At 33.8% G+C, this 6,000-nt stretch overlaps 1 protein-coding gene across 2 annotated transcripts in view; it reads right to left on the reverse strand.

The window, feature by feature from the left end:
* The window catches only part of LOC110378356 (roundabout homolog 1), a 53,687-nt gene extending 48,591 nt beyond the window's left edge, over nucleotides 1-5,096 (reverse strand). For both annotated transcript variants that reach the window (XM_064036520.1, XM_049840823.2), the window contains exon 1: nucleotides 4,937-5,096. The gene's annotated coding sequence lies outside the window, so the exon portion shown is untranslated. The remainder of the gene's footprint in view (nucleotides 1-4,936) is intronic.
* Nucleotides 5,097-6,000: the final 904 nt, after the last annotated feature.

Below are 6,000 nucleotides of genomic sequence, written 5' to 3' on the forward strand. Positions count from 1 at the left end.
CCTAAATGCATTTTGTATGTTTTATGTTGTTGCCTTTTGACAATTAAGCCATTTTACGGCTGAAATTTTACAGGATCGCCTGTTTGATTTTCAACGTTGATTAAATGTGTGAAAAGGGTTAACTGCGTTAGTTTAACGGGATAAATGGGAGGTACCTTAATTACTTCGCCATGGAGGTACATACTAAAGCTACGTGTTTCGGAAAGCAGGTTAAATTTTTGGGTGTCAGCTGTAAGTTAAAGACTTATGGCCACGGATATGCAGGAGCTAAAAAGGCTGGACAACAAACTTAGTTAGAACCAAGAGTTATCGGATTATCCAAATAACAGGTCAGTTAAACATTCGCTCCATGTAAAATGCTGGCACTCACCTGCATCAGTTTAATCTGGAAGCCAACCCCAACATAGTTGAGGAAAGGCTAGGTAGATGATGGAGATACAGACTCTACATTTTTATATAATTTACGTAGGTATAGGTCCTTCTCCACAATAAGTAATTTTGCCAATGATCTTATAACGAAGGCTATATTACGATCACCTTGAAGAGTCTTTCGTAAAGCAATTGGGTTAAGGGTTTGACGCAGAAAGCGGAAGATGCTTGTCTCGTAAATATGGCCTCATTGTTGAGTATCTTGACTTACTTACACCAATATATAAAGGTGAAGAAAAAACAATTTCAAGAGAGCTTTTTTGCTTCGGTTTTATTTAATTTGATTGTGAAAAAGTATCAGAAAAATACAAAACAGCCAAGACTTTGACAGCGCAAAAAAATCCCCTCGCAGTTTTAGAACACTAATCAATCAGACTTTCGAAACGGGAAAGAAAACAGAAGTGATTAGCCGAACGCTTTTTTCGCTTACACGCAGAACGTAATTGCGTGCGTACCTTTTGTGAGGAGTGACGTTCCTCCGTGAGGACTGACGACCCTCACAATCCGTACATTGTTGTTACTCATCGCATGACAGGCCAAATTAACACATCGTCCAATCTATGCCCCCTCTGGCAGTTCGCGTGTGTGCACAAGAAAAGTTTTGTAATAAACGAATTGATGTACGGTCCAATTAGAATTGTACCTGGCAATTTTGGTGAATGTCGTAAATGTAGGGGACAGGGGATCACATGTACCTGCTATAGGATATTTTGTACCAGAAATAGCAGTATTTAATCTCCGTGCAGGATGAGTGAGCAATCATTTGTGAGGAGTAATAACGAGCACAGTCGCCTTAATCACAATAGGTTACTAAACTCTTCATTTTCACAGTTAAATAGTGAACATTGCTTAGTTCAATGGTTCAAAATGTTATTAAGAGAAAAGTCAAAACATACCCATGCTATGCATAAACATATCGGCAAAAATGAGTATCCTCTCCTGAATAGCGACAAATAGTGTCGTTGTTGATTTGCTAAGTAACCCGTCAGTTTTAAAACAAATAAATAATAGGTATGCATTTTCTACCTCAGTAACAGTTAGGTCAAATAGTTCTGAACAGAATAAAAAGTGAAAATGAAATAGTAAACTGTAGTAGTGTTGTAAAGAAAACTAAACTTTCAAACACTAATAAAGCCCTTAGCCTCAACTTGTCTTCAAAGATGGCCAGGCAATTAATTACGAAACTAACACACAACTATGAAGACCATATTTCAACCGTCATGATACATACCACCCATCGTGAGAAAACTTGCGACGTAATGTGGGTAGCAGAAAATTTTGGTATCGCGTGTGTGCCGGGGTCCCTCACGCGATCCCATTTTCTTTGGTGAAGAAAGCGCTTATGATTTAATGGCACGCTTCCAATGGATGTTTTACTTATCTAAGAAAGGATTTCGTAGGTTTTTGCGTGGGATCATAATTTGTTCTTTGTGTTTTGTGACGTGTTTTATTTAGCTGGTCTGTTGTATGGTCCGTGGAGGTGATACGGTATTGGATTAAGAAAATCTTATGTCCAAAAATGGTTTGATATTAAACTAGTTTTTATCTAAACGTGTACCATAAATACTTTTTAGATATTAATGTGTCTTTTAGTTTTAGTTTTTATTGTCATAGCGTGAAAATGACTTTTCATTGGTATTATACATTTATGAGTTATCATGAATGAGAGCTTTTTTATCAACCATATTGACACAGTATTTCAATAAGTAAGTACCATTACAATAATGCCATTAACTTATTTGCCGTCAAAGTAAAAGAGAACTAATTTGCCAAGATAAAGGAAATGGCTCGTTTTTTCTTGAAGTTAATTGAATAAAGTAAACCATTTACCTTTCAACGTCGCACTTACGTAAAAGAAAAACCGTACAATTACTTAAAGGTTTTCTCACGAAGAATTTTATGAAAGTAGTCTGTCCAAAAATAGGCAACACCTAGATTATTATTTTCTCTACGTACAAAAGTATTTTTGCTTACACAAAGTAAAATTCATTGCATATTTTACCAGATAAAAATAGTGTACATTGTTAGGACAGAAATAGAAAAAAATGCTATCCGAATTCTTTCCCAAAGCGCGTAAGAGCCGTTTTCTAATATTCAACCTTCAGTCAATTTATTAAAGAGACCCGCTTTCATCACAGTATCCGTGGCATTATGTTTTCCTATTACTTTCATAATATTTATTTTACGTGGTCCAACTGGCTTTAACTCAAACTGGACTTTATTTTTAATGGCATAAAGCTCCTTTTATGGTTATAAATAGAGGTGTACCCAAGACTGTTTCAAGTTGAGCGAGTCCATTTCTTTCGCCGCCCATAATAATGTTTGGCGATTTATCAAATCGCAATTTCGTAATAGATACCACCCGCTTGATGTGAAAGATGATAAGAAGTTCTATATTGTCCCTTCATTTACGCTAAATTGAAACGGCCATTTTGGTCAAATGACTGTTTAATGGCTAATCCAAGTAGTCCTATGGGAAATTCGTTTAGGAACAGATTAACAATTTGAAAAGCTTTCTGTATTGAACTCACATTAAAATCATGTTCCTAATTTATCTTTAATTTTAATATTTACTTAAATAATGAGATAATAATCAATAAAGAACCGAAAATGTTTTTTATGATCAAATATTTTTTTATTTAGTCTTTTAAAATGCTGGTAAAATTATGAGATCACATGATTGACAACAGAATCATTAGTTACAGGAAAAAACTACTAAAAGTATTCTTGTTATGTAAAACTACGTATGTATACTACACAATGTTTTATCCATAAACGTGGGCTATATTTATACGCAATAATATCTTTTGTTATAGCCTTTTGTGCCCGCTATCTGTTTTATCGCTACCTCTTTGTGTCACGACAAATATTAGAACACCATCATTTTTTTACTACATGGCTTCAAATGTCATAGATTTAAGGTGATATTTGAATGGCAAAGAGTTTCCGAGCTACATTTCCTTATTGTTTTCTTTAGTGATACACCGAAGATGACAATAGATTTAAATGACTTTATCCCTGATGGTTTGTGTCCGGTACTGTCGTGTTTGAAGGCGTCCCACTTATTTATGCTCGTCTTTTTAAAATCGTGTTATACGATGTTAGTACAAGTGAAACAGATAGGGTCTAAGAATAATATTTGAATAATCGTGAGTCGGATCTCCGAGGGATATTTTTGTTTGGCGATGACCTTAGCTTTTGTGTTCTCGAAAGAGTTAAATGCTTGTTGCGTGAGGTTCTACTTTTTAAGTTCTTATTTTAATTTTTAAAGTCTTTTTTTTCTTTTATGTATAAGACATATTTCCATGTAACTCGTGTGCGGTCGTAGTCAGGTTAACAAAAGACTGATATTTCTATCAAAATAATTACAGCGAGGATTAGAATGTTTTTTTCACACACATTTTATTCAGTTAAGTGATACAATTTGCACCCTTTCAAATTAAATTCTGTGAACCGTGTGCTAATTCTGTTGTCGTTGGTTGAATTAAAGAAAAACATTTGGCAAATTTTTAAGCTAAATTACTATCGGTGTTATTTTTTCTATTGTAGTTTAAAAAATCTATTGTATTCTGTTTTCTATTAAAAATTGTTAAAAAAGGTGAAACCCTTTATTCAAGATTAAAAAAAAATTGTAACATCTTTAATTTAAATATTACGTTAACAAGCGTTTTATTCATGATTAATAAATCTTTGTACCTATTAATATTTTAATGAAGAGTCAAAATAAACTGTTGAATAAATCCGTAGTATGGATTAAAAATTTCTTGAAAACTCCTTAAAGGAAATATTGTCTCTAAATGATTTGGAGCTCTAAATGATCAGTACCATTTTTGACCATTTGGTCCAGGTGTGTTGTAAAGTAATATAAAGCTACAGAATAGGGAACCATATTATTATCATGAAACCTAAAATAAAGCAGTGTGTGTATTTACTTAATAGAAGAATAAAGTCTCTCAATCTCCATAATTGTCACTTAATTTATTTAATTATCTCGTCAGAGAATTTCATTATGTGTTGATTATGTAATTAATTCATTCAAAAATACACATGTTTACCTAAACATAGAAACAATTATAATAGTGAGCTATAAATTATATTTTACTGTCCATTCTCAAATAATATCACGCTACGCTTTACGCCTTTATTTGTGGTGACCACGCGAAACTTTATAATTATTGTTTGTACAAGCAATAAAATGCAGTTTTTCTTTATTTAATAATCTCTCGTCTCTTTTATGGGGCTAATAATTTTCTTTGAACGCAATGTTTACTTGTTTACGTTTTTCTAGTTGGAATTTACATTACGTATTTTTTCCATTTGCATCCTAATTAGAACGCAGGAATAATTTAAACTAACCGAAATAAAATATCTACACATGAAAGTTGGCAAACAAAATATTAGTGTCCACATAATGTTTGATTCACAAGCGATAGATCATCATTTATGCTAGTAAAACTTGGTTGAAAATAAATAAAAAAAAAAAATCTTATAAGAAAAATATACTCACACCAATCCAAAAGATCCATAAAAAAACCAACAAGTCCAATCACAAATCAACAGTCGTTCGTTCACAACACAGCACTAGCAAAAATTTTACCGGCGTTACGAATTTTCCGTGGGCGGATTTGCCGCCCAAAAGCGTGCACCCTCCTCGGCAGCCAAAGCGGCACTGAGGGGAGGGAAACGGACCAGGACTTCGGGAGCACAGATGCGCGCGTCTGTACCTTAAACTAGAGTACACGGCAAGGAGTCTTCATATGTTAGGTATCAGGTAGCCAGGATTCGAAAATGGAACAGCTGTCGAGTTTAGGATTGAAGGTGTTGGTAGCTGTCGACTTGAGATATTTGGAGTACTGGATGCGGTTTTAGTTAATGGTATCAAAACTTGTGCTTTGTTTAAACTGATAAAAATAACCCTTTTCTTTGATTTCTTTTAAAGACGCGTGGAATACATATAAAGTGAAAATTAAATAATATAAAGTTTACACGCAACATTTATTTAAAAGCAATGAGTTAGAAAATCTAACGATCTCTATATTACAGAAACTAACTAAAATCTATAAAAACTCGAACATCAATAAAGGTTTTATGTAGCCAAATAACAATAACGTACAACATAACGAAGCGAATAAAACTAACAAGCCTTCTTACAACCCACTAAAAGAATAACAAGAAAAATAAACAAAAGCGAAACTTAGTTCAAGCACTAACACTTAAGCACTTAATTAATCGCCCGAAGAAAATCAACGGAGCATAATTTTTATTGCCCTCTCTAAGATAAATGCGTACATTGTGTCACATGTCGACGGTACGGGCAATATATTTCCCGGGCAAGGAAAAATTACGCACAATAAAAACTGGAGTTCCCGAGAAATTAACGATGTACCAGTTGACAGCAACTCAGCTTATCTGCGGCTTTTAATGGACGGGGAAAGTGACGCAATGAGAGTACATTTACGTTACACCACGGGAAATCATGCTTCTGAGAATATGCTTCGAACTTATGGAAAGACTATTTTTTTTTTTCAACTTTTGTATTATTTATTTGGGATTTATGTAGTTTTAAATTGA

Source organism: Helicoverpa armigera, chromosome 10 (genome assembly GCF_030705265.1).
Source record: "Helicoverpa armigera isolate CAAS_96S chromosome 10, ASM3070526v1, whole genome shotgun sequence".
In the NCBI taxonomy this organism is placed as follows: domain Eukaryota; kingdom Metazoa; phylum Arthropoda; class Insecta; order Lepidoptera; family Noctuidae; genus Helicoverpa; species Helicoverpa armigera.